This window comes from Ostrinia nubilalis, chromosome 14, assembly GCF_963855985.1.
Source record: "Ostrinia nubilalis chromosome 14, ilOstNubi1.1, whole genome shotgun sequence".
Taxonomy (NCBI): domain Eukaryota; kingdom Metazoa; phylum Arthropoda; class Insecta; order Lepidoptera; family Crambidae; genus Ostrinia; species Ostrinia nubilalis.
The window spans coordinates 8,936,713-8,963,933 of record NC_087101.1 but is presented as its reverse complement, the minus strand read 5'-3'; the positions used below and the strand labels follow the sequence as shown (position 1 = coordinate 8,963,933).

Below are 27,221 nucleotides of genomic sequence, written 5' to 3'. Positions count from 1 at the left end.
AAAAATGCATAATAACAAATGTTGATCAGCATTCAAAATGCTATCCAAAACAATTTTTGTTTCGGTGAAATTATGATTTTCGATCGTAACTTTACTGCACCCATGTTTTTAACTTAGTTACTGAATTACGACCTGGGCGTAAAGGTGCATTGCGAGGAGTTTAAACCTTGGCACGCATTCAAACATACATAATACCCTCTTGAAAATAGCTTATACGAGTTTTACACGTATGATAATTTATTGTTATAGCGCACAAAAGCGGGATAAAACGACGTTATGGAAATTCCGATCGTTGTGAACGTAAATGAACACATACTAAGAGCCATTACTATAATAAGGTCTTTATGAAAAAGGTTGAGTAAGCAATATTCGGCGACTTATTATTGGACTGAACCGTTGGTGAAAATGTTTTTAAGTAAAAATTAACGAGAGTAGGTACTTCCCAATGTACAAAATGAGAAATAACTTTATTTGTTTAGAATAATTTATTAGATTTTACAAATCGTAAGTGCCTTTCTTTACATGTCTCAATATTTTCGGTCCAGCGCTTCGAGACAAACATTCTGCAAATACTTAGAATAAGTACGGACCAAAGCACGAAGGTAAACACTGTGGCATTTTAAAATGTATAGTATAAATGCTGTTTTGAAACGAGAGTATATTCACGTATATTATTGTGGTCAGATATGCTGGCGACTACACTTAATTTTGATAATGTTCATTCTTCAATGAATTAATTGAATTGGCCATTCTATGAGCAGAATCTCAAACGTACCCTCTCAAATCACAGGTAAAACTAGTAATAAAAAGCGAAAAAAGTAATAAAGCTCGTTTAAATACCATCCCCTACACCGTGCCCTTGTTAATTACTCTAAAAAACAAGCAACGCGCCTGAAGGTTAGTGGTGCCATAAAGGAAACGAGTTTTCGCAATAAATCTGCCCCAACACTTGATTACGCGGTTGTACATACAGCACGGCAAGCTAAACACTCTAAGCTCTTAATTACTTGTTATAGGGTTGAATTTGCAACAAAAATGTGTAGTCCCATGTGCTTCGAGCTCGTTTTAAGTGTACACTCATACACAGAAGTTGCTCCTCTGTAATTAGCTACAGTATTTCATGCCTCATGGCTATCCCATAATAGGTATGACATTCGCCGCGGTTACGTCCTTCCCATGAAGGAAAACAAGGTAATTTTGCTAACGGCAACCTCTCTTCGGGCTTTTACCTTAAAATAGCTCGCAATGCCAATTATTTTGTGTGGTCTGTTTTATTAAACTGTTATGGTGTGAGATACACATTTTCATATACAATCATTATATTTTGTGTTATCATCGTATTTCATAAGGTACTGCACAAAAATCTGTAGCTTTGGTCTCGCTATAGCAACGCACAACGCTGCGATATTGCGGCCTGCGGTGGCGGACACAATGTAGGTAAACGTATGAAAATCGTCTAGAATCATAAATCTTCTCTTGTTCTGTCGTAGTAAGCAGCCGCACCGCAACGTTAAAACGCGTAGGTATTGAATCTCTCCCGTGATTCTAAGAAAATCAAAGTTAAATTATTTTCACTTTTGAACCACATAATTATGCTTTTAAAGCAACTCTATTTCTAAATTTTAGATACCTCAATGAACCACAAATAATCTAATATTAAAAAAATACGAGTAGAATAATGCCTTAAAATGCCAAAGTAACTCGGTTTCTTCACATTACGTGTTGATATTCAAGAACGTTACCAGGAATTTCCTGCAAGGGGAAAGTTCCCGGAATCAGCACATCTCTAAATATACGAGTACATAATATAAGGAAGCTGTGTGCCAGAAACGTCCCCTACTCGACTATAATAGAGTGTGCCATGACGTTTTAAATTGGTTTATTCCAACAAAACCTACTGAAGTCTGATCAATTAAAATTTTAAGTAACAAAAAATAATGCAGGTAAGAAACACATAAACGCTTGATACGAAACAAGTACATAGTTAAGACATATTTTTCTTTTTATTAACGCCATTATCATCATCATCATTAGGTAATTTAGTCTCCATTTTAGAAAGACAAGCCTGTATTTACGAGATACAATAGGAAGGATTTGGCCAGACAGGTTGGTTAGGACTTATTCTTTTGCTTATTTTAGAGAGAGTAGAATAAGACTTCCCCCACTCTTCTAGTGTGTAAGAGGCGTCTTTTATGTACGTGACAATCCGTATTACATCGCTTCTTTTCCACAAAATTGTTTGTTATATTTTACCTTTCACCTCCCCCGAGATTTTAAGTAATCGTTCTATACACAACTAAGATAAGTATCAAGGCATCGCCCCGTTTAATAGTATTTTCTTCATCCCGAAATAGAGCCCGCCTCGGTTTTCCTGGTAAAATCAGGGAGGTGAAGTTAATGAGGGAAAATCAACTTAATTTGAGAAAAGTAAAGACGTTTTTGCTCTCGTAAAAGGTTTAATATTTCGTTGTTTTTTCTACCAAAACGAGTTAAGTCGGACGTTTCGTGTTGGTTCTGGAACACGAAAATATGACGAATGGAAGTGGAAAAGGATGACTCGGAGTTTTTTGGAGATTTGCTGTTATATTTTTAAGCGGGATCAATCACACATCAAATCGAGGAAATTAGCTTGACGCTGAATTAAGCCAAGTGAGTTAAACTAAATACAAAAACAAATAGTTATAGTTACGGTTAAAGTGATGCATCTGCAAAATGACGATTTGTAAGAACTATTTATTAGTCTAAACAAATAAAGAAATTTTGATTTTGACTTTGACTCTGAGGCTAAGTATTTCGGCATTGATAAAGTACCGCACACAGCCGAGTGACCTAGTAGCCGAGCGACGTAGCTCACTAAAAAGCCAGCTGTGATTTGAATCGCACTTGGGGTACTTATATGTAATTGATGTGTGATGAGCCCTAAAATTAACTCATGAAAGTTAAAATTGAAAGTAATTAATGTCATTAGTCTATTGGTTAGTTGAAACATCTCATTCACTCAAAAATAATGTTTAATGTTGATCAATTTCTGCTAGTATTCGCATCAATCGACCTAGTAGAGTGTCAATTAAACGGAATCCAGTGCATTCGATAGCATCTCATTTCCAGTTACTTAAAAGTGAATAAAAAATACATTCCATTAATTCCGAGCGTTGAAAACGGGTTTTAAAGTGTAAAATGTCAAGTGCGAAAGCAATTTAACAATTTTTATTTGCGCTCTCTGCGATCTTTCTCTGTTTAATTTGCTATCGATACTTCGTTCGAACGCTTATAGTCCAGTCAAATTAGACATGAACCCTGCATTAATTCGCATACAGCTGAAAATTGGTACGAATGTTCGGAGCACCATTATGAATTAACTGTAAAAAGTCCCCATCGATCCGACATGTGCTAAAAAAAAAATTCAAGGTCAAACTTAAAAAATACGAGTTTTTGAGATTTTCAGCTAAACGGTAAGTTTTATCACAAAAATATGTATGACAAGGTTTAAGACCATACAATTATCTATCAAAATTATCTATACACTTTCTAATAAGAGTCAGCATTTCTGAGATTCGATGATCCGAAGAGTCAAAAAAGTGTTTTCTTCATAACGGTCTTACACATAAATCCAATGTGATATCGCCTCGTGCCTCGACTCAGCATTGTATCATGATGTGTTGTCGACGTCGAATATAAAATGATCAACCTCAATGTCGTCTGTCATCTTTAATTATCGAAAAATGGGTGCAACTTTGACGAAGGACTGCACCGTGAGTTTCTAAGATACGAAGTTTTCGTGTTTATTATGTTTAAGAGCTCTTATATGCACACGTCACTACTCTACTTGTAACTCTATGGTCACTCTTATAGCCCGACCAAGTTAGACAGTCCAGGTTATAATAATTCGCATAGAACTGAAAATTTGTGTGAATGTTGAGAACACCATCCTAAATGAAATGTCAAAAGTCCCCGACGATCCGTCATTTAAAAAAACAGTTTTCGAAGTCCCAAGTTTTTTGCATTTTTTGGCCAAGTAGTAAACTTATCATAAAAATAGATAAAAAATAATAGTAGATCATAAAATTATGTATTAAAATTGTCTTCACCCCTTTTTCCTAAGAGTTAAGATTATGAGGTAGAACGAATCAAAAAGTTAGTTAAGATGTTCTCGTTATATGCACATGTTTTCACAACAACTATGATGGTTATTTGGCGCATTTTTTTTACCAGGTTTCCCCAGTAGGCCTTTTTTAAGATGTATTTGTTATCCTGTTCAATTCAAAACTATTTTAATAGAGTTGAAGTTGTGGACTTGTGGAGTAGTTAACAGAATGCGAATTCTTCAACTTTTTGCATCGTTACCACATAAACGGTGACTCTTAGGAAAAAGGGGCAAAGACACTTTTAATAGATAATTTTATCATCTACTACTACTTCTTATCATTTCTTATGATAAGTTTACTGTTTGGCGGAAAAATGCAAAAAACTTGGACTTCGTAAATTTTTTTTTCAAATGACGGATCGTTGGGGACTTTTTACATTTCATTAAGGATGGTGTTCTCAACATTCACACAAATTTTCAGCTCTATGCGAATTATTATAACCTGGATTTTCTGACTTGACCGGGCTAAAAGAGTGACCATAGAGTTACAAGTAGAGTAGTGACGTGTGCATATAAGAGCTCTTAAACCTAATAGACACGAAAACTTCGTATCTTAGAAACTCACGGTGCAGTCCTTCGTCAAAGTTGCACCCATTTTTCGATAATTAAAGATGACAGACGACATTGAGGTTGATCATTTTATATTCGACGTCGACAACACTTCATGATACAATGCTGAGTCGAGGCACGAGGCGATATCATATTGGATTTATGTGTAAGACCGTTATGAAGAAAACACTTTTTTGACTCTTCGGATCATCGAATCTCAGAAACGCTGACTCTTAGGAGAAAGTGTATAGACAATTTTGATAGATAATTGTATGGTCTTAAACCTTGTCATACATATTTTTGTGATAAAACTTACCGTTTGGCTGAAAATCTCAAAAACCCGTATTTTTTAAGTTTGACATAGAATTTTTTTTTTAGCACATGTCGGATCGATGGGGACTTTTCACAGTTAATTCATAATGGTGCTCCGAACATTCGTACCAATTTTCAGCTGTATGCGAATTATTGCAGGGTTCATGTCTAATTTGACTGGACTATTAAGAGTGTAGACGAAATAAAAATGCAGACACAAAACGTGTTCTATTTTCAAAGTCTGGAATTCTGGAATCTAACCGTCTAATTTAGGAAAATAACGTGACGTCACGTCAATCCTTGTTTTGGAACTTCCATTGTAAGCCCACATATTTTTGTCTTCAGTAATTTTCCTTTGATTTCACGAATATTCTGTGATACTGTTAAGTTTGTTTGATGTTATTAAGGATTTCTGAATTAGATTTAGTAGATTAAGGTTGGATATTGGAGATATTTCGTTAATATCGGCGGTGGGATCGAGAGGTTTATAATATTATTATCTTACTTTAGAGCTTTGACATAGTAAAATAATTATTAATATTGTCTCTGTAATAGACATACATTTTAATAATTAGTTATGGAACCATATAATTTGTTTTATTAATGATAATTGTTCTACTACTGATATTATTTTGTCATTTACTTACTTTATTTTCGATAATAATATAGTTTTGGTAATGCCTTTTGTAAACTCTAGTCGTACCTATATCTTTGTTTAATATACTCATCCATTTTAACTACCAAGAATTATTTGACCAGTAAAACGTCATCATAGTTATGGAACAATTAAATTAACACGTTTAAACTCAAACTACGTCCAGCAACTACGGAACCCTAATGCGTAGCAACGCAACACGCAATCGCTCCATTTTTTGCTCTTCAGTGAACACTCACACACATTTATTTATCCAAGTGAAGTGTCTGTGCCAGAGTTGCTCTATAAGTGATATTTCACTTGCCGCGTCGGCAGGTGGGCGGGGTCATAAATCGCCAACTTTCAGCTTTATTTAAAACTAGCTTTCCGCCCGCGGCTTCGCCCGCGTGGAATTTTGTCTGTCACAGAAAAACTTTATCGCGCGCGTCCCTGTTTCAAAAACCGGGATAAAAACTATCCTATGTTCTTTCCCGGGACTCAAACTATCTCTATGCCAAATTTCATCAAAATCGGTTGCGAGGTTTAAGCGGGAAAGCGTAACAGACAGACAGACAGACAGACAGACAGACAGACAGACAGACAGAGTTACTTTCGCATTTATAATATTATATAGTTGGGATCCTATTAAATACTGCCCCACGTTCCAGGTATAGCTGATTTTTATTTATTAACGTTCGGAAAATTTAATTGCCTATTGTTTATTGCTTAGAAACTCGTGATTAATCGCAGATCGTTGGAACTTTTAATTGGAATCAATGCAGTAGCTCCTCATTACGAAAGTGAAATTTTTTCAGTGAAAGATTTTATTTGTGATTTTTGTCATCATTATTTTGCTTCATTGCGAATTGTAAATGAAAGACTCAATAAGTTCGTAAGAATATAATGAATCGACGAATTGAATATTGATCCAATAGATTGCTTGAGTTGACTTAAGAAGTTTTGATGGTTGTTTGTAGTTATTAACACCTTTGCCAAATGACTAACACTTACCACAAAGTTATAAGGTTCAAAAACAATTGAAAATATTTTGTGATAAGATGATGACGTATCGCGATTGTACCTATGTGTAAATAATTATGACACCTTAAGATTAAAGTAATCCGATTTTAGAAGAATGTTAATAACCTGTCTCTAATTCACCTTCGTCTGTGCATTAAATCTGAAATTCAATTTCGAAAACCGAGTACAGTCTACAACCACAAACCATGACAAACCCTTACTAAACTCTTGGAAACTGCCATAATACAACCCAAACTATCGCACGGCGCCCTAAACTTGCCATAAGCGTTCCATTATAACTGCTCAATATTAAGGTGGCACGTGGTCCCGCAAATTGATTCAGGCCTTGGAACAAAGTTGACATGTTCCTCCATGTTTAACCTTTTAGACATCCCTAATTTTACTTAATTAGTGAGGGAAATTGAGCGAGATGGGATAGTGGTTAATTGTATGAAGTTCTGTTAATTCTCTTATTAGTAACTTTACTAACTTTGATATTATATATAATTTAACCCCCTAGTGAAGTGCTATTTATAGCGCGGTTTAACAACTTTTCATCGTATAATAAAATTATTCAAATCATTCGAGCAAATGTCATAAATAAGCAACATTGATAAAAAGACGGCTAAAAAAGTGATTGTTGTCTAATGAAGGAAAAAAATGTGTGTAATAAAATAAATCTTTGTTTTCTTCAAAACAGATGTTACTCTTTGTTTGTACAAATTAATACGTACTTACTTTATTACTCCACGTTAAGCTTCCTTAATCCGTTCTGTAGTCAGCAGTAAAACATTTTCCAAGTCCTGACTTTCCATCCCAATCCTTTTTATTATAATACTAGCGATCCGCCCCTGCTTCGCGCAGGTACAATGTATTAAACTTACTTAAAAACCTTTCTCCTAAATCACTGTTTCTAATAAAACAAACTGCATCAAAATCAGCTGCGTAGTTTTAAAGATATGAGCATACATAGGGATAGACAGCGGAAATAGACTTTGTTTTATACTATGTAATGAAGAGACATGCTCCTACCATGGTTATATTCAAAACAGATTTTCATTTTTTTTCCAATCCTCTATTCACCCTGTATAGAGTTTGCAAGAAACCTCATTAACGCGGGCTTACCGTGATTAACGCTCAGCGCAGTAGACAGGTATTCTTAGGGCTGCATACGAGAAGGCAAACAACGTTCCCACCTTACATAGGCAACTTATAGGTCGCGCAATGAAAGTTGAGGCAAACATACTCAGATATAATATTTGAATACAGAACACACACAATATGTAGCACACTAGCGGCCGCCCGCGATTTCATACGCGTGGATCCCGTTTTACCCCCTTACGTGTAGAGTTTCGTAAAATCCTGTCTTATTGAGCACTTACGTTTTAAAAGGAGACTCCTAGCACTTGTAGTTTCCGAGATTACGTAATGAGAGAGTCATGCCCGTTTTCGCCATCAATCCCTAATTTTTAAGTGATCCCTACGAAAACAAAATTCCTGTTATGTTAACACATAACCCATTTAAGGGTCATTTAAAAATTACGGATTGATGGTGAAAACGGGCGTCAGTCACCTTTCGCTTTTAAAGATATAGATTCAAGTTCAAATATCTAATTCTTTCTTTTTTTTCTTTCACACTTAGATCTAGCGCTTAACTAAGTGCTTGAGATAATTATGGGAGCGATCCGATACGGGAGGGTGTTTTTGTGACGTCAATAATGTCAGCGAGACTTCAGATTTCCTTCAGATTTATATGCTCTGTCACGTCATAATATGTCACCCCTCCTGTGCCGAGTTGAGCCAGAGTAAATACAAATGAGTAGGTCATCTTCATAGAAACGCACCGAGCGCGGTTTTGATGTGAGCGCGCCAATACGTATTTGGCGCGCATGCACACACTGACAAAATTTAGCGTGGATTAGCGGGGTGTTGTTTGTATTTACTCTGGTTGAGCGCTAGACCTAGAGACAAGCACTTGTCAGTCTGACTACGCAAAATGTCAGCGCGACAAGCGTATACAGATACAAATCTTTGCTTGTGCTTATCGCCTCAACCATCACTGCGCGACTTAAACTACATTTTACGATTATTTAGTTACTTAAGTTGTGTAGCACTTTTGAAAAGGGGACTGGCCCGTGATAAAATCTTTCTGTAACTTCGAACAACAATACCAACTGTTGGTATCGTTGATCGAAGTTCTGTAACGAAAACTCACGCGGGTGAAGCCGCGGGCAAAGGCTAGCTATCAACAAATACTTAAATGGCTTACTATTTAACGTAATTCAAGCCTAACGTAACAGCTTCAATGCTTCGAGGTAGTTTGAGCAATTTCGCACTAAGCGGCTTAACGGATTTGAAGTGAGGTGTATCTACGAATAAAACATATTCGTACGTATAGTCCGCGCCAGTAGAAGATGGCATTTTGTTAACAAATAAAGTCGTCAATGAACTGTCACTGTGACAGTGTGAAATTAACAGTCATGTAAGTCATCTTTTGCAGTAAAGTTTTAAGGGCGAGAGAGAGCTTACAGAGCCAGTACTAGTATTACTATCCTAGACTTCATCTCACATTCCTCTCTTAGGCTGGGTTGCACCATCTTACTTTGACTGTAACATACGTCAAATATCTGTCAAACTCCATACAAAAATCACCGGTTATCGTTATAGTTACGGTCAAAGTCTGGTGGTGCAACTAGGGTTGCCAGATGTCCGGCTTTAGCTGGACATATTTGACTTTTTACGGTCTTGTCCGGCCTGTCCGGCTTTTGTTAGGCTTTTTATTTGACTGCCACGCCAGGCGAAAGTCGAGCCACAGAATAATATCAAGCGCACGCATCAGGACGTTGGGCAACCGATGATGGTAATAGTTAGGTAAACTCAACCTTAATCTGCATAAAATAAAATAAAATAAAGTTATGGGACACTGAAGTACATAACCTCTGTTTGAGTCTATTTTTGTCTTGTCATACTTACAACCTGCCAATATCTATTGGCGCGCATACTCACACGAAATCTAAAATAAAGTGAATTGGCCAAATACGGATCCCCAAAAATGGCGTACACATAAATCAGCCCATTTCCCGCTTAAGTCGACGGCCGCCGTAATTCTGTTTTGGCATCGTTTCAAACTTTGTTGACAAAGTTCTTCGATTTATTTATCTAAGACTACGGAGACTGTCCGAAAAGTATCCGGCCGACGGTTTTTGATGCTCATTTGTCTTTTGTACCGACGACAATACTGACAATACATTAAAATTTACAATTTCGTTGGACAATCACCTCTATTAGAAGTACCTAAGATCTCAAAGTATTTACTATTTAGCTTTACCTGTAGTCTGTACCTACATTCTCAAAATAGGTTTCACAGGCGTTTACTTCACCTGTTGGTGACATTGTTGGTGAAATAGTGGGTAACTGATGATTTAAGATTTCCTTTTCAATGTTCTACTAACTAAAGCAATATTGAGTTGTCATAGAGCCTTTCCGATGACAACACCATAAAGTGAAATAGGGAAAAGCTTGATTTTATTGGGCTACAATATTAACCGTAAGCGGCCGGATACTTTCCGGACAGAGTTAATATTTATGTAATATTATGTATATTTCATTGAATTAACTGCGACAACGCTAATCGTTATCGTTAACATGAGCATCGAGTCTCCTCTGTAATGCTGTTTCGTATCTTCCTATTCCTCGCTGTCCACCTATCCCTTTCTCTCTTACCGAGATGCTTTCAGAGTGACAGTGAAAGATACTGACTGAATACTTCCATAGGCTTAGGCATGGCAAGATAACATTTTCTTTGTAAACTACAACTTGAGACAATTTAAAGCTCACCGTCTTATAAAGGGTTAAGAAATCCCTTACAATCGGATTAAAAATACTTACAATTTATAATATTATTAAAAATAAAAATAGGGTGAAAGAACAAACGAATAGAATGGAACTCAACTCTGCAAGAAGTTAAACTATTACCCATTTACTTAGTTGCTTACCTACACGTTGGACGCCACGCGGCTCAACAGAGAGCCGCGAAGAATAAAAAATCTGTTGTGTCTAGTGTCTCGAAAGTCACTGACTTAACCGATTGAGTCCCAGACGGCATTAATTAATGTCATAACAATTGATTATCTATTGTGTCTAGATTCGCGGAGCTTGAAGGATTAACAAAGTTCTTATTGCATATTTTTGTTTTTCAGATAATCCTAAAAAAAATCAATCATCAATCAATAAATTATCTCAATAAACTACGCAATTACGAGACAATTTGTCAAATAGGGTACTAGAATGAAACCAACAAAAGCAAAATTAACAGAACTAATCAATTACTCTACACTTCCTGTATGCATAGATAATATCCCAATTCATTACTTAAGTATCGCTCTGCAGTATAAACACCGTCTGGTACAGACTTACCCCATTTTGCTGAACAAGCAGTGCGTATAGCTATGCAAGCAGTTGTATACAGGGTGTTAGGTAAATGGGTATATGAGCCGACACTAGCCCATGTTAACATGGTCATATAAATGGTATGGTGAAGTCAGAAAATTGATATCTTCATTTTAATTATTTTAATTTTCATACAAATCGGATTTTATAAAAAATATTTTGTATGAAAATTTAAAAAAAATAAATGATGATATCAAATTTCTGACTTCACCATACCATTTATATGCCCATGTTAACATGGGCTAGTGTCGGCTCATATAGCCATTTACCTAACACCCTGTATAGCTATGCAAGCAATGCCAAGAACCAAGTTCAATCTAAGTTGCAAATCATAGCAATCAGTGTATTGCTTTGCAAATAGCAATATGTGGCGAGGGGATTAGGAAACGCTTTGGTTGTAAGCTATTTTAAAGCAACTAAATATTCTTCCATCGATGTAATAATTTATCAATTAAACAAATTTCAAAAACATTTTCAAGGCGACGGTGAAGAAGCACTTAGATTATCAACCTAGACAGAATCTCACTTAACATCAAGTGCGATTGGCAATTAAAAAAATAGCATAAAAAAAAGTTGTTGTCAATTGCTTAAACATGACCTTTTCATAGGTACAAATACTTAAATTGGAATCTTGACAAGAAAATTAGCTTTTGCCATGAGAAATGATTGGTTTTCATACTTTCATTATAAAATTGTCAACAAGACAAAGGGCAACCTTTATAATTTTTTTAAATCCGTCTATTTTTGTACCAAAATTAATTAATATTGTTTCAGTGGTTTAGGCGTAATAGGCAGAAAAACAGAGTTAATTTCCCATTTATATTATAAGCTGTAGATTTTCCTGTAATAAAATTTTTATTCACCAAGTTTCCTCGTTGTGCCCTTGTCTTTACCCAAACGCAGTTCATGTCAACTCTAACTGGGTCAACTCGCACTGTCAACAAACCTAGTAGATACACCCGGAATGTCCCGTGAGAGGCGTAAGCATTTGTTTTGTTTGGTGCTCTGATGTTTTGCGAATGGTCAATGAACTAATTATGTTAGGTATGTTGTTGTTAGGTGAAGTAGAAACGTTTAGCGAGTCTTAATGCTCTGGTAATGTCCTCATTAGAGATGTGGTGCTGGAGAAAGATGCTCGGGATATCATGGACAGAGTTCCGTACCAATGTGTCCATACTCCAGGAGCTCGGTGTCACTCAGCGTTTATCAACCGTAGTACAGTCGCGCATACTGCAATACTTCGGACATGTCTCGAGGCGGGATGACAACTTCATAGAACGACTGGTCGTCCAGGGAAAAGTCGAAGGAACCCGATAGCGTGGCAGGTCAACAATGCGCTGGACCGACCAAGTGAAAGCAGCAGTGGGAGACGGCTTATGTGACTGCACCAGACAGTCTGCCAATAGAGAGAGATGGAGGGAGATCGTACGGAGAGTTGTATCCGCCTCTACAACCGATGTGAACAACGCCTCAACGTGACCACGACCGCTCTGCCAAGAGCGTAACAAATAAGAAGAAGAATGTCCTCATAAATACTTTCCTCTCCTTAAATGTTACTCATCTTCAGAATATTCTTTTAGTACTAGAATATTGCTTGTAAGGCCCGGTTTATACCAAGGCGGGGCAGAGCGGAGCGGAGCATTTATAAGTGTTTTGAATAATCAATCAGATTTCATTATCTCTACTTCTCCTCTCCGCTCTGCTTCTCCCAACTCTTCTCCGCTCCGCTTTGGTGAATACCGAGCCTAAAACTTGTCTTAACTTTGTATTTCAATAATATTCCGATTCAAAGCAATTTACAATACGAGTATACATAGCTTTTCCAAGTCAACTGTCACAAACACACAACCGTTTACGGCAATTTTAAAGCGTCTGTCTCGAACCTTGACTCTTTACGCCCGTATTCACAAACATTACTATGAGGTCTCATAGTGCGCGTGGACGCACAGTTTTTACTTTAACTTTTTGAAACTGATAATATTTGATTATGTTAATATTCCCCAATATTCCCCTAGTTAAATAAATGCTGTACGATATTTCGTAACACACGAACCAATCACAGAGCTCTAGTCAACGCTGTGCGTTTGATTTGCTGCTTCACTTGCAAGCATCGTTTGAGAATATGGGTGTTAACCTATTATTGTTTCAAAGGAACATTCTGGAGCAGATACAAAGGCAATGGCAGAAACACGTTCGAGTGTGTGATGTATGGACCTAAGCCACTCCACTCGAGTATTATAGGGAAGCCCCGACCCACATCAGAGAACAACCATTTATAAAACAAAACTTGACGCAACTGTCGAGCTTATTTTCTTAGCAGTAAAGGCTAGAGTGATAAGTCAGAGGCCCGTGTAACGTTGACGTGGAGCTACGTGTCGCGATATGATTTGTGCCTGTCACGTCGTGACGTCAACGTCTTAATCCGACGGGCTTATATTATAATAGGGTCCCGGGGTTGGTGCACCCACTTGAATGTTTGAAAGTCTGAAAAATACGGTACAATTTGCTCTAAAGTCCCTTGAGTATGACGCTGTATGAGCTAAGCTGAATTATGATGTTTAGGAGTTAGCATGACGTTTCTAATCTAACAAAAATCTATTAATCATGAAGATTTTATAAGTACCTGACAGTCTATCGTGAGGGTAGTTCGACTATCTTGATGAAAAGGTCCTAGGTTTGATCCATCACCAAATTAGACACAGAATTAAAAGAATTTCTTAATTGTATAGGCCTGAAAACCAATTTGATACGCATTTTCGAAGGAAATTAACACTGTCGGAAGTAAGTCAGTTTGAATCATGGGAAAATATTGAGGTCCGGAAAAAAATGTTTAACTCTGAATTCTAAGCTAAGGTTCTATTTCAACCTATCCAATATACTGTATTATACCAACATTCAGCTTGCAAAATATTTCAGGCTCCCTTTGCGTAGGGCCTATAATATTTCCATTATCCTCCCCAAACACTAAAATAGCGGGTTACCAAAGAACAACGAAACTTATTTGGTATTCTCGCGGCGGCCTAGGCTAGTAAATCTTGAAGGAAGCCAATCGCTTCGCATTCGCAGTGAACTCTGTTCTGTAAAGCCTGTTTTCCACTGGAGAGGCGCAATAAAAAACGACCATAGCCCAATTTCGGCGTAAAACTGGCCGATTATTTGACATCCGAAGAACGCAGGTTCGAACCCTGTCTCTGCTGGACTATAATTGTGGTGAATTGACTCGTAATCGTAACACTAGCCCTTGTGGCTTAATACGAGGGGTTAATGGGACTAAAAAGTTGATCAATGTGACTTTTGGCAGATTTAAATAGTATATTCAAATAGTATATCAGACTATTTTTATATGAAAGTACTTAGCACTTATCACTTGTAAATAAGATGCTATGGTGTTTAATTTGATGTTTAGATGCAAATAAGTTAAGAAAGTAGTACATTTTTCAATTTTGTGATCAAGCGTATCTATCTAGATTAGGTATATCAGACTATTTTTATATCAAAGTACTTAAAGTCAAAGTCAAGTCAAAGTCAAAGTATTTATTTGCAAAGAATAGGTACAATGGTTTTGGTGTTAAATTTAGGTAAAGTGCTACTATTCTGCTTAACAATATCAGCATGCAAATTTTGTGTCTAGGAATTCCTTTACACTATATATACAATTGTTTATAAGCCAGTCTTTTAAGTTCCGTGTCATGACAGTGGTTGACCCCTTCTTAAATCTATCTGGAATTTTGTTATAGATTTTTATACACATATAGTAACAGTTTTTTTTAAATAACGAAGTTTTTGGACAAAAATCTATTGCGAGTCTATCAGGGAATCTTGTGTTCCTTGGGTATATATCCTTTGCCCTCTGAAATATTTGAGGGTGTTGACTTACAAATTTAAATATTTCGAGAATGTACATGCTAGGAACAGTAAGAATACGTAATTTAGTAAAAAGTGGCCTACAAGAGTCAATCGGTCCACTTCGACAAATAGCTCGGATACATTTTTTTTGTGCAATAAATACTCTTTGGATGTCTATGCTGTTCCCCCAAATTATAAGTCCATAATTGATGTTTAAGGCAACATATCCGTAATATGCAGATAGCGTTACACTTAAAGAAGTTTTTACTGTCAGACGACGAAGGACGTAAGCAAATCTGTTTATCTTATTACAGACTCTTTGAACATGGCTAGAGAAATTTAAGCTCTTGTTTAAGACTATACCAAGAAATAGCATGTCATTTGATGATTCAATATTAATATTTTGATGTCTTAACTTAAGGTTGATTTCCTTGCGTCCCTTTACATTAAATTGTACATATTTGGTTTTATTCAAGTTTATGTTTAATTTATTAGCCTCTAAGTAATCTATTGTATATTTAATTGTATTATTAATGTCAGATTCATAATTATTCACATTTTCAGATTTATTATTTATTATTATAGAAATGTCATCAGCAAACAGGATACAGTCATGTTCTATGAATTTCGGGAAGTCATTGATATATAATAGAAAAAGGATAGGGCCCAGCACGCTGCCCTGAGGGATACCTACCCCATTTATTTTGTAATTTGAACGATAGGAAGTTTCAATGTTTCTATTGTTTACCCTATTAAGTTCAACGCATTGGCCTCTATCCGTAAGATAAGATTCGAGCCAAGAGAGTGCTGGACCACGTATCCCATATTTCTCCAGTTTTGCTAACAGAATGTCATGGGCTACACAGTCAAATGCCTTTGACATATCAAGAAAAAGTACCGTCGAACATTGTTTTTGATCAAGGCCAAAGATTACCTTGTGCACTAGATTGAAGCATGCGAGTGTGGTGGACTTTCCCTTCTGAAACCCAAATTGTTCTGGCGCTATTAATTTAAAATTGTGACAAAAACTCATTAGTTTGTCTTTCATGGCCCTTTCAAAGACTTTTGACAAGATGGGTATTAATGTTATGGGGCGATAGTTTCCCATATCAGTTTTATCGTTTTTTTTGTAAATAGGTTTGACTACGGAGAGCTTGAGTGTTTTAGGGAAGCGACCTGTTTCGAAAGACAAGTTAATTATATGGGTCAAAACCGGGGCAATTACATGTTTGCTTAATTTTAAGATTTTAGTGCATATTTCGTCAAAGCCATATGAATTTGTATTTTTTAGTGACGTTATAATATTTATAGTTTCCGTCACAGTCAGAGGTACAAGGAATATAGAGTTTGCGATACGATTTATTTTAGATAAGGCTTTAAGATAAATGTCGGGATCCTGAGTATTTTCTTTACTACTTACTTTAATGTAGTATTCATTAAATGCTTCTGCAATGTCTTTGGCGTTTTTTATTGTTTTGCCATTACATTGGATTTCTGAGATCACGTTTTCCTCTGTATAGCACTCTGTCTCATCTTTGATAAGTCTCCAAGAAGCCTTACAAATATTCTGGCTGCGCTGGAGGTAACGGTCATTACATAATTTTTGGGCTTTGTTTATGCACTTCCTAAGGATTTTAGAGTAGTTAATGTACCTAGTCCTATCAAGTCTTTCTTTTCCCTTGTAATATTTGAAACGTAGCAGTCTTTTTGTTTTAGTCGATATTTTCAATCCCCTAGTTATCCACTTAGGTTTTGATGAATTTGTATTTATTTTTAATTTTATTTTTGGAAAACAGGACTTAAACAATAATCCAAAGGTTTGGTGAAAATTGTCAAAAGCTTTATTTATATCATTTTCCTCCAAAACCTCTGTGAATGTTAAGGATTTAAGGTAATCGCAAAACTTGTTAATAATTTCAGTACTGTATTCTCTCTTATAAACAAATTTGCAGTTTGCCTTTGGCTGTTTCTTTATTGGAAATGATAACATCTGAGCCGTGTTATGGTCAGATAAGTGCAATGGTAACAAAGTTCCTTTCGCCTTTTTTACAGAACTTATTACGTGATCTAGGCAGCTATTTCCCCGTGTCGGCTCGTCTATATGGGTGGTCAGGTTATAATTTGCAACTATGTCGTGGAGATATTGAGATGCTTTGGTCTTTTCTAAGGTATTGATGTTAAAATCCCCTGTAATAATGATTTTGTGGTTTTCAAATTTATTTGTTAGTTCATGTATTACCATTTCCAGTTTTGTCAAAAAGAAGTTGGCATATTTTTTGTGTGACGTATATACGCAGACAATAATTATCCTATAAAAGGTCAAGTTAACCACACAAAACTCAAACATTGCACTTATCACTTGTAAATAAGATGCTATGGTGTTTAATTTGATGTTTAGATGCAAATAAGTTAAGAAAGTAGTACTTTTTTCAATTTTGTGATCAAGCGTATCTAGATTAGGTACAATACAACTATTCTAGAATTCTCGGAGTATTATAAAAACACGTGAAACAGCCGTCATTATTACATGAGTACTTCAAAAACTTCTCAAAACTAAGTTCTAGCAAAGCACAGTTTTATCGCTTCACTCCTTGACCTTACTGGACACCGAACCCAACAATTACAATCATAATGTCGCTAGACTTTGAAGCTGGGAACTCTGGGGAAATCTACTCGTTCAACAACGTTCGCGAACAGATTTCACGTTGGGGCAGTGGGGGTCTGTTAAATGAATAGTTTCGTCGAGGTAGAGCCAACAAAGCACACGATGCGACGCCGGAGCGGTGTCGCTGCGTCGTCTTACCTACGTAGAAATATCGGACACACGAGCGAGCGGTGCGATGCCGCGTCGCGCGATACAGCGAAATCTTTGCGGTGCCGCAACGCATCTTGTGCTTTCGCTCTTATGAATAGTTTGGTCAGGTTACTTCATATCTTCTTTCTTGAAACGGTGAGACTAGAAATGAGTTTTCACACCCCTGATGAGAATGGTGTAATCTGAATCTACCTTATTAAAACAAACGACCGTCTAGTCTAGTCTAGGTCCATAAAAGTAAAAATAACTTTTAAAAAAAATAAAACCGACTTCAAATGCGTGAACACAAAAAAAAAACTAAAAATTAAAAACATTGCGTATAAAAAAGTTCATCCCCAATTTTCCACCCTTGGGGGTGAAATATTTTCTTCAAATTCGCATGAAACCACCCTTTTGATAATACCTATTCAACAAAACAATAATCGTTCAAATTGATTTATAATCGGCGGAGATATTGCGTATAAAAAAGTTCATCCCCAATTTTCCACCCTTGGGGGTTGTTTTTTCTATTATTAAATTTAAATGGGACCACCCTTGAGGTATTACCTATACGCCGAAAAAAGATTTGTTCAAATCGGTTCATAATTGGCGGAGTTATCGCGTAACAAACATAGAAAAAAAAAAAAAACATACGGGTCGAATTGAGAACCTCCTCCTTTTTTTAAGTCGGTTGAAAATAAAACAGGTACTTATATTTTGCATACAATTTTATACCTAAATAAAAAATACAGAAAACTTAAACCGACACAACATTTCTTTTGTTTAAAATAACATTTCTTTTGTTTAAAATAACATTTCTTTTGTTCTTATTCTGTGTGTGGTGTACAATAAAGTGTTCTATTGTTATTATTATTTTCATTAAGTTGTTTTTATTATGATTAGTTTATAAATAACCTACATTAACATTATACAGTGTGAGTCACGTTAAAGTGTACATATGAAAATAAATGAAACTAGACCTATTTTTATCGACAAAAAAGAGGTCAAAAAATTTTTGCGATTTTTTTTTAATTTTTTATAGAATTTTTTTTCTTCCAATTACTTATTGTAAAGAAAACCTAATAACTTTTAAACTAAGAGGTATATCCTGATAAAATAAAAACAGTAATAATGCTTAATAACAGGCAATACTATAAAAATACATAAAATACACAAAAAAATACAACAAATAATAAAAAACGATACTTTTTGAAAAAAATCTGCTTTTAAATTCGTGTTTTTTTGGTTATTTGATAAATTTCTTCAAAAAATGCCCCTATAACCGGTAGTTTTTATTACTTTGTATTATTCTCTATCGTATTATCTTCGTAAAACCAAAAATCGCATGTCTCTATCCCTATCACAACGTTTGCAATGATCGTTTGAACTAAGCCTCTCCGGGCGCGCCATTCAACGCTTCGTTAACAACGAAACTGAAAATGGCTCTAGATTTGTAATTTTGATAAAGACAAGTTAGATTTCAAATAAAAACAAAAGATTTCGAAGTAAAATAAGCATTTTAGTTAAAATTAAAATTGTCTCTACCTGTAGCGGAGAATAATGTTGTGGCAGGCCTTTGTTCAAACGATCATAGCAAATGTTGTGATAGGCATAGAGACATGCGATTTTTGGTTTTACGAAGGTAATACGATAGAGAATAATACAAAGTAATAAAAACCACCGGTTATAGGAGCATTTTTTGGAGAAATTTATCAAATAACCAAAAAAACACGAATTTAAAAGCAGATTTTTTTCAAAAAGTATCATTTTTTATTATTTGTTGGCATTTTTTGTGTATTTTATGTATTTTTTTAGTATTGCCTGTTATTTAGCATTATTACTGTTTTTATTTTATCAGGATATGCAGCTTAGTTTAAAAGTTATTACGTTTTCTTTACAATAAGTAATTGGAAGAAAAAAAAATCTATAAAAAATTAAAAAAAAATCTCAAAAATTTATTGACCTCTTTTTTGTCGATAAAAATAGGTCTAGTTTCATCTATTTTCATATGTACACTTTAACGTGACTCACACTGTATATTTTATATCCGTAAGCGCGATATTATTGCGGTCATTACGTTAATCTCTTGTGTGTAGCCTCAAATCTTGCTCACCATAAATTTTGATACACATACCGATAAAAGTGAAAGGCACGCGTATGCCAGTAGTGTCGTGATGCCGTATTTCGTCAGCCACACCAACCGGCTCGTTGGTCTAGGGGTATGATTTTCGCTTAGGGTGCGAGAGGTCCCGGGTTCAAATCCCGGACGAGCCCAACCAACTTTTTACTGTTTCATAAAATTGTAGGAGTAATTGAAAAAACAGTTTGTCTGATCGTTAATGTAGCAAATAAATTACTTCATTGCCTCTTTTTTTTGAGAAAAAGGCATGTAATCTATACTAATATTATAAATGCAAAAGTAACACTGTCTGTCTGTCTTGCTTTTGCAATTAATTGTATTATGTAGGTATTCTGTGCTTTCACGTCTAAACCACTGAACCGATTTTGATGAAATTTGGCATAGAGATAGTTTGAGTCCCGAAAAAGGACATAGGTTAGTTTTTATCCCGGTTTTTGAAACAGGGACGCACGCCATAAAGTTTTTCTGTGACAACCACGGGGGCGAAGTCGCGGGCGGAAAGCTAGTTGTTCTAAACAATAACAAAAAAGCTAACAAAATTAATTCATTTTATCTAAAAATCACACGTCAGCTAATTTTCAGAATGGAGGTCATTTTTTACCTACAGCATCCTCTCATTGGTAGCGAACGAGATAACAAAATAGAATTAAACTGGAGGACTGTTTTTATATGGGCCATGTTGCGTGCGTGTATGTAGCTGGTACTTGTACCTTGTTATATTAACCTAATAAGCCTAACATAGTTCTGCTGCCCAATAAAATTACTGTTGCTGTGTTCAATCCGATTACTGTTGGAGAATGTAGGTACTCAGTTTCAAAATGTGGATCTGTTGTGTAGAAAATTAAATAAATATCACATGGAACTTTTGAAAATGCTCCTTATCATTTTTTCATACACTATCATTAACAATAAACATCGTGGCAAGTTATCAAAATAATAAATATGTGAATGAAAAAATTACGATATTTTTTTATTCACTAATTAATTTTGTCACAATATTAATATTAATATTCTGTGACGTGAACTTTGCGATCAGAATGCGCCAGATAAAAAGCAGCTGACGACTTATTTTTCAGTATAAATAGATATTTTTTTATTTTACGAATATAATTATTCCGGGTTATAGGTATACCGTCCCAGAATCATACAACACGGCAACCGAATTGTGTGCGAATTGAATTGTTTTGTGTAATGTTACCCTTCAGGCATGCTCACTAAGTGATCGTTATTTAGAACACATGCCTCCACTTAATAAGGTAGGTAAGGTATTTGACATCCTTATGGATGACATCCTTGTATGAAAGTGAAATTGGTAACCAAAAGTGGTTAATATCCCGTACTGGTAAGCCTCTTATTAAATTTAATTAAAAATCAAGCTTTAGTAAGTAGAGCTAATTTTGACAAATCGTGCCCTCGACCTGCGTCTTAGCTAAATGGAAAGTGATGATCAGGCTGAAGGTGGAAGCGCGCTTCCCCGAAACCCTCAACCACAGAGGAAGTACCTAGTTCTATAAAGATCGTTTCATCCACGAAGACGCGCCCCACCATTTTTTTGGAAGCGCGGCGTGCGGGGAATTTAATCCGAGCAATCCGAGCGTCATTATTGTAGTGCGCGTGTGCACTCATGGATGATTTAGCGTGTGCCGATAACACTCAAACATTAGCGGAAGAATGGTGGGGCGCGTCTTCGTGGATGAAACGATCTATAAAAAAAATCTATACCTCCAACTGTCGAAACACACAACGCTGTTTATATTGCTGTTATTATGGCAGCAGATTAGGTAAGAAGCTCTTTTTTGTGTAGTGATATCGTTCCTATAATCTTTTAAGATTACGTAAAACTAATATCTCTTTAGACCTTGCCGAAGGTCACTAACTAAGCACATTGACAAAGTCAAAACTAACGACTTGACTTCACGAAAACACGTTATTCTTGTGAATAATTGACAATTATTAAAGTTGACACAAACAAAAGTTTTATTGATTATGCAATAACCTCTGTTAGACGACTTTCTGTTTATGTTTTTATCTTGACGGCCCTGTTTTAACTGTGGACTTCAAAAAGTCTAAACTCTACACTTATTTGTGTTTAACAAATAACGAAAGTCGAAAGTCAAAGTGAACTGACGGTTTCGTGTACACCGTGAATTTGATTTTCCCATCAATAAACGCATTAATGGGATTTCAGTTAGTTCGTATTTGATTTTGGTAAACGTCGGCACTTTGGCCCGTGGTGCTCTCATGGGGCTCCCGATATGGATTGCGCATTTGATACTTGCTGATGATAACGGAGTTGAGAAACCAATTACAGATGTATAATACGGAATAACTTTAACTGGGTGTGGACAGCTGAAAGTTATTTACAACTAGCTTTCCGCCTGCGGCTTCGCCCGCGTGGAATTTCGTTTGTTAAATTTTCCTGAATTTTCTTTGCTATAAACCTCACGGAGCCTGAGACCTTTCCAACGAATGCAAAACCGTGGAAATCGGTTCGTGCGTTCTGGAGTTATAGTTTGAGGAAGGAAAACCCGACTTATTTCTAAATAGTACTCGTAGATTACAAATCCGTTTATAAAGTTGCGATTTAATGTCCTCTAAATTAAAGGGACAACGTGACATATGCTGGTGTTCGCTAGGGTAATTATGCCTGAATTTTAAATTCATGAGCACTTTCCCACATAAACGTACTGCGATTGTGCGATTGTATCATCCGAAACGTCCGCATTCACACGGCTCACGTGGCTCAACTGTGGCTCAACTCACCACGCAATTCAGATGAGCGACGATTTTAAATTCCGTATACATAGTGTTCAATCCCGCGTCGTCAATACGAGTACTCCAATGTTTCCAATTTGCTAGATTGTTCCGAATTTGAACGTCGGCGGTACGAAGATAAATAGAACAAATTGTTTTGCAATTTCCATACGTATTCCTTGGTTAGGACGCCGAGTACGCGTTCGAATTTAAACCTTAAGTCGAGGGATTAAAGTCCAGGGGTTTTCGAGATTATTTCGTCAAGAGACAGAAAGGCGTCGCTTCAAGTTGACTGCCAAAGAATATTAATGTTAATATCAGCTATTTGTTTTAGCGATTATTTGTTTGCGAGACGTCTTCGGTTTAAAGGAGCCACTTTAATCCTTTGACAATTTTGAAAGTAATCTTTGTTTATTTGTTTTGTCTTGTTAAGCTGCTCTTTATACCGGCGAGAAATGGTTTTAAGTTGGAAAATTATTGAGATATATTTTATGTACCCATGCCTCTCATAAATGATTTGATTGCCAATTAGAGAAAAAAAGAACAATAAGTATTACTTTTGGAGAGCTCTTACAAGATTTTGCTCAAAAAGCTTATTTATAAACCGTTACTAAGCGTTTCTAAGGGCGTTAAGTTATTCCTGTAGCGTTTGTTTATTGATTCATGTATCTACAAATTATTCTACTTTTAATTCTGACCTAGATACACCACAGCGTAATGCTGTCACACAAGAATAATGTAATTAAAATAAATAAGACTTTAAATTTATTTTCCTTGAATATTGATCATGTAATTCGAATCGCTCCATTTGGGTGTCACAGCTGCGTTCAAAAATATATTTACATTCGACGGATATTTATTGTGTTCGGCATTATTGGATAATTATTGTCAAATAAATAATTTGGTTTTAGCTTTCTACATCAACTTTATGTAGGTAAGTAACCAGAATGAAAAGTACGAAAAGTGAAATTTCCACTCTACGTTTATCTACGTTAACTTTACGTCTAGTTTCCACCTTTCCCAAGAGAGTTCAGTTTTAAAAGGGATCCAGTATTACAGTATTCCGTAAAACTGGACTATCGTGTGAACACAAAAGCACAGTCTGCTTGAAATTCGAACGGATCGGTTTTTTGTGAGACATTGCAAACGGGATATCTGTGTAAAATACTTATGCGCGTTTTCACCTTCAATCCATATTTTTTAAGTGACGCCTATAAAAATAAAATTCCTGTTATGTGTTACTCAAAATTAGGGATTAACGGGATCCTGCAAAAACCGGCATATCTCCGTGGGTAGCCCTAAAATACAGTCGCGGGAGTAAAATTTAAATTCGTCTTGGCATGTATCCGAATTTACTCAGCCGGTCGATTGGGTATGTCTCAAGACTTAAATGGATATTACATTAGATCGATCGTGGATCCATTACCCACACTCCGGCCTTAGGGAGGGACGTGGGGACACACAGAGGAATATTGCGGACGGCCCCGCACGGATTATTGTAAATGTGATTTGAGAAATATGTTCTCAGAGTTGGAATGTTGCTTGTTTGGATTAGGAGGTACTTAACAGGATTCTGACCAAAAAGTATATTTAATGCTAATTTCGATTAAAACATCTCACTGCTTGTGTGCTATTGAACTAAACGTCTTTCCTAAATGGAGTTAACTCCTTGTCAATGACACCTCAGGTTTGGTGCAATTTTAGGAAGAATTCTGAGTCGTATGTTCCCACCAAAATCGGAATAAGAATTCATGTGCGCGTCCCTTCAAATGACAAATTTCAACTGAGAAGTATAGTTATACCGCACCGTCTATCGTTTTTCGATCCGAAAGCTTTCATGTCCTTACATTTGGAATTAAACGAATTGTAGCAATATTGGGGACATTTATTGCCTTATTCTGTCCTCGGGGAAGAGTAAAAGACGGAAAATTAATTGTTATTTTTCTTTGTGAATTTCACAAGCAATAAAGCAACGAATGAAGTGCTCGTTTGACGTTTATTGACTAAATGTACGAGGAAACTTATGAGGACTCAGTGAGGCTGTGATCGTCTAGTATCTTTTGAGATTTACTCTTTTTATTTTATAAAATGTAGTTAGAAAATGATTGCTAACATTCATCCAAAATTAAAATGGTATTTTAATCGTACCTACAATCGAGTAACAATCAAGTCTTAAGTGAAAAAATATTTCTGATCATCGAAAGATTTAGTTATTTATCTTTTTTTAGAACATGCGACCACTGGCTTCTAAAATCGAAGTTGGTATAACCGACAGACGAAAGAAGTGGAAAGTTCTTCATTCCAAAGTAAACTTAGATCTCTCTACAAACCACTTGGGCATTATGTACTGTATGTATAAAGTGGAAGAAACCAAAAATGCCGATGCATAGACGACGTGATAGTAAGTCCTTTCAAGAATGAGAAGGTTTCAAGATACCGTTGTAGTTATCTTCTAGGATGTTTTCACATACTGGATAATAATATATACGTTCACCAGATCGTAATGATCACATGGTCTTACATCATTCATGTTGTGGAGTGGAACTACAATCAGTTATTTTATATTGTCATCATTCATGAATTTCGACAGTTTGCTTCAATTTAGCGTTTTTAAAAAGATACAAGTCAACCCTAATTTGTCTCGCTGATTTGGCCACTGTGAAACCGTGACTTATCTGAGCCTTACGAGTGTCTTTGGGCGACTTGGCAGCAAGCCAAGAATGCAGTTATTGCTTCATTGCTCGATACGAATCTTTTTCTGAAATAGGCTCATTCGTTTTGATATTCGATTGCTGCAATTATTATTGTGGCTTTGAATTTCTTTTAAAGATTTTAGTAAAGTCTGACTAACCTATTTGTTACTTCAGTTGGTTGCTATCTTCTATACATTATGTATGCGTTTTAAGTTGGACTTCTGTAAAATGTTCCCGCATTTAATGAGGAGTAAAAAGGTGTATGAATAAAAAGAAAACTAAGGCTGGGTTGCACCATCTTACTTTGACTTTAATGAACGTTAAAATTTTGTCAAATTCTATACAAAACACACCTAAGTAAGAGTTGCACCACCTAACTTTGACCGTAACTATAACGTTAAAACAGGTGTTTTTAGTATGGAGTTTGACCGATTTTTGACGTTTGTCAAAGTTAAAGTAAGATAACAGCCTAACGATATCAAAATTCGAGAAAGTGACCAGAGTGCAATTTAAGATTTTGCTAGCCCGTCCCTGTCACCTTTTAGGCTGTACCTCTAATCCATGCAATATGCATCTTATGACCAAGGTATTTGAGCTTCATTTGCTTGAAACCTTGACTGGTCTCGGAGCTTACGCTCAGCTTGACAGCCTTTGAGCTGAGCGAGCGAGCGTGTGGGTTGGCGGCGAGCCAACGGACTCGGCGAACGTAGCTTTAATGCTCGTTTTACGTAGTCTATGGTTGGTCAACCTTACCGGACATTTCACAGTTGTTAGCCCCAATCTAGGAACTGTTAGTTTATCATTGTAAGATTTCTAACTTGTAATGTTGAGCCACCTGGCTGCTAACGTCAAGCTGCTAGTGTTTATGTAGGTACTGCCCAATAAAATCGCGTTTGGAGATGCGTAAAGAAGCCCTCGCACGCACAGCTTTGTTTTGATACAATTTTTAGAAGCACAACAGCCGCCCTTAGTCCTAGTCTTTAAATTTATCTATGTACTAAATCTATGGTAATATTATTATGAATAAATACATTTCCATTATTTTGTTTCTACCTAATCCGGATTTAAAAATCCGTGCTCTTCACACCCCCCTTGTATCCAAACTCATTAACCAATTAAATTAAAATACAGTACCTACCTACAGATTGAATAGCGAATCGTTCGTTTCAACCGAATGACGTCCACTGCTGGACAAAAGCCTCCCCCCAAGGATTTCCACAAATACTACATACTTACACTACAATAGTGAATAGGTACTTGAAACTTATCTTTCTACACTCTTACAACACAAAGAAAAACAAACACAATCCTATATCTATAGCACACATTTTACTCCGGCAGATAACTGTATAAGAACTCGTACTACGAATCCTTCCTTTCCAGACAGAGAAGGTAATAAAAGACAATCAAATTGGGCTACGTTGTTTTATAGACTGTTATATCCTTGAACCAATTCCGAAGAAAAACAACTTTCTCAATAACATTAATTCAATGGAGTTTTTACTTTCAGTTATTTTGAAGTTGTAATGGTGTATGTGATAATGATTTGACTTAATGTAGGCAATTTATTTGTTTAATGAAGGAAAATGGGAAACAATAAGTCCTATCATAAATATCAAAAAATATTTTTAATTTATTTTTTCAGTTCGTTCGTTTCAGCCAAATGACGTCCACTGTTGGACAAAGACCTTCTCAAAGATTTCCACAACGACAACACCTTTTTTCAGTATTTCAAGCTTTTTGATCTTATCTCAAACAACAAAATATTTTTTTTCTAAAATATGCTTTGGTACTCGTAGAACACTTACATTTTTATTTCGCATCAAACACGTTTAGTTTTGTGTCCAAATTGTAAAAAAAGAAAATTGAGAGAAACCGAACACATG

At 36.0% G+C, this 27,221-nt stretch overlaps 1 protein-coding gene and 1 non-coding gene across 2 annotated transcripts in view; both read left to right on the top strand.

Moving 5' to 3' along the window:
• LOC135078113 (dopamine D2-like receptor) overlaps nt 1-27,221 on the top strand; it is a 181,140-nt gene that overhangs the window by 42,662 nt on the left and 111,257 nt on the right. The gene's annotated exons all lie outside the window — the stretch shown is intronic.
• Nucleotides 19,951-20,022, top strand: Trnap-agg (transfer RNA proline (anticodon AGG)). Its single transcript has one exon. It is a non-coding gene; the product is annotated as a tRNA-Pro (tRNA).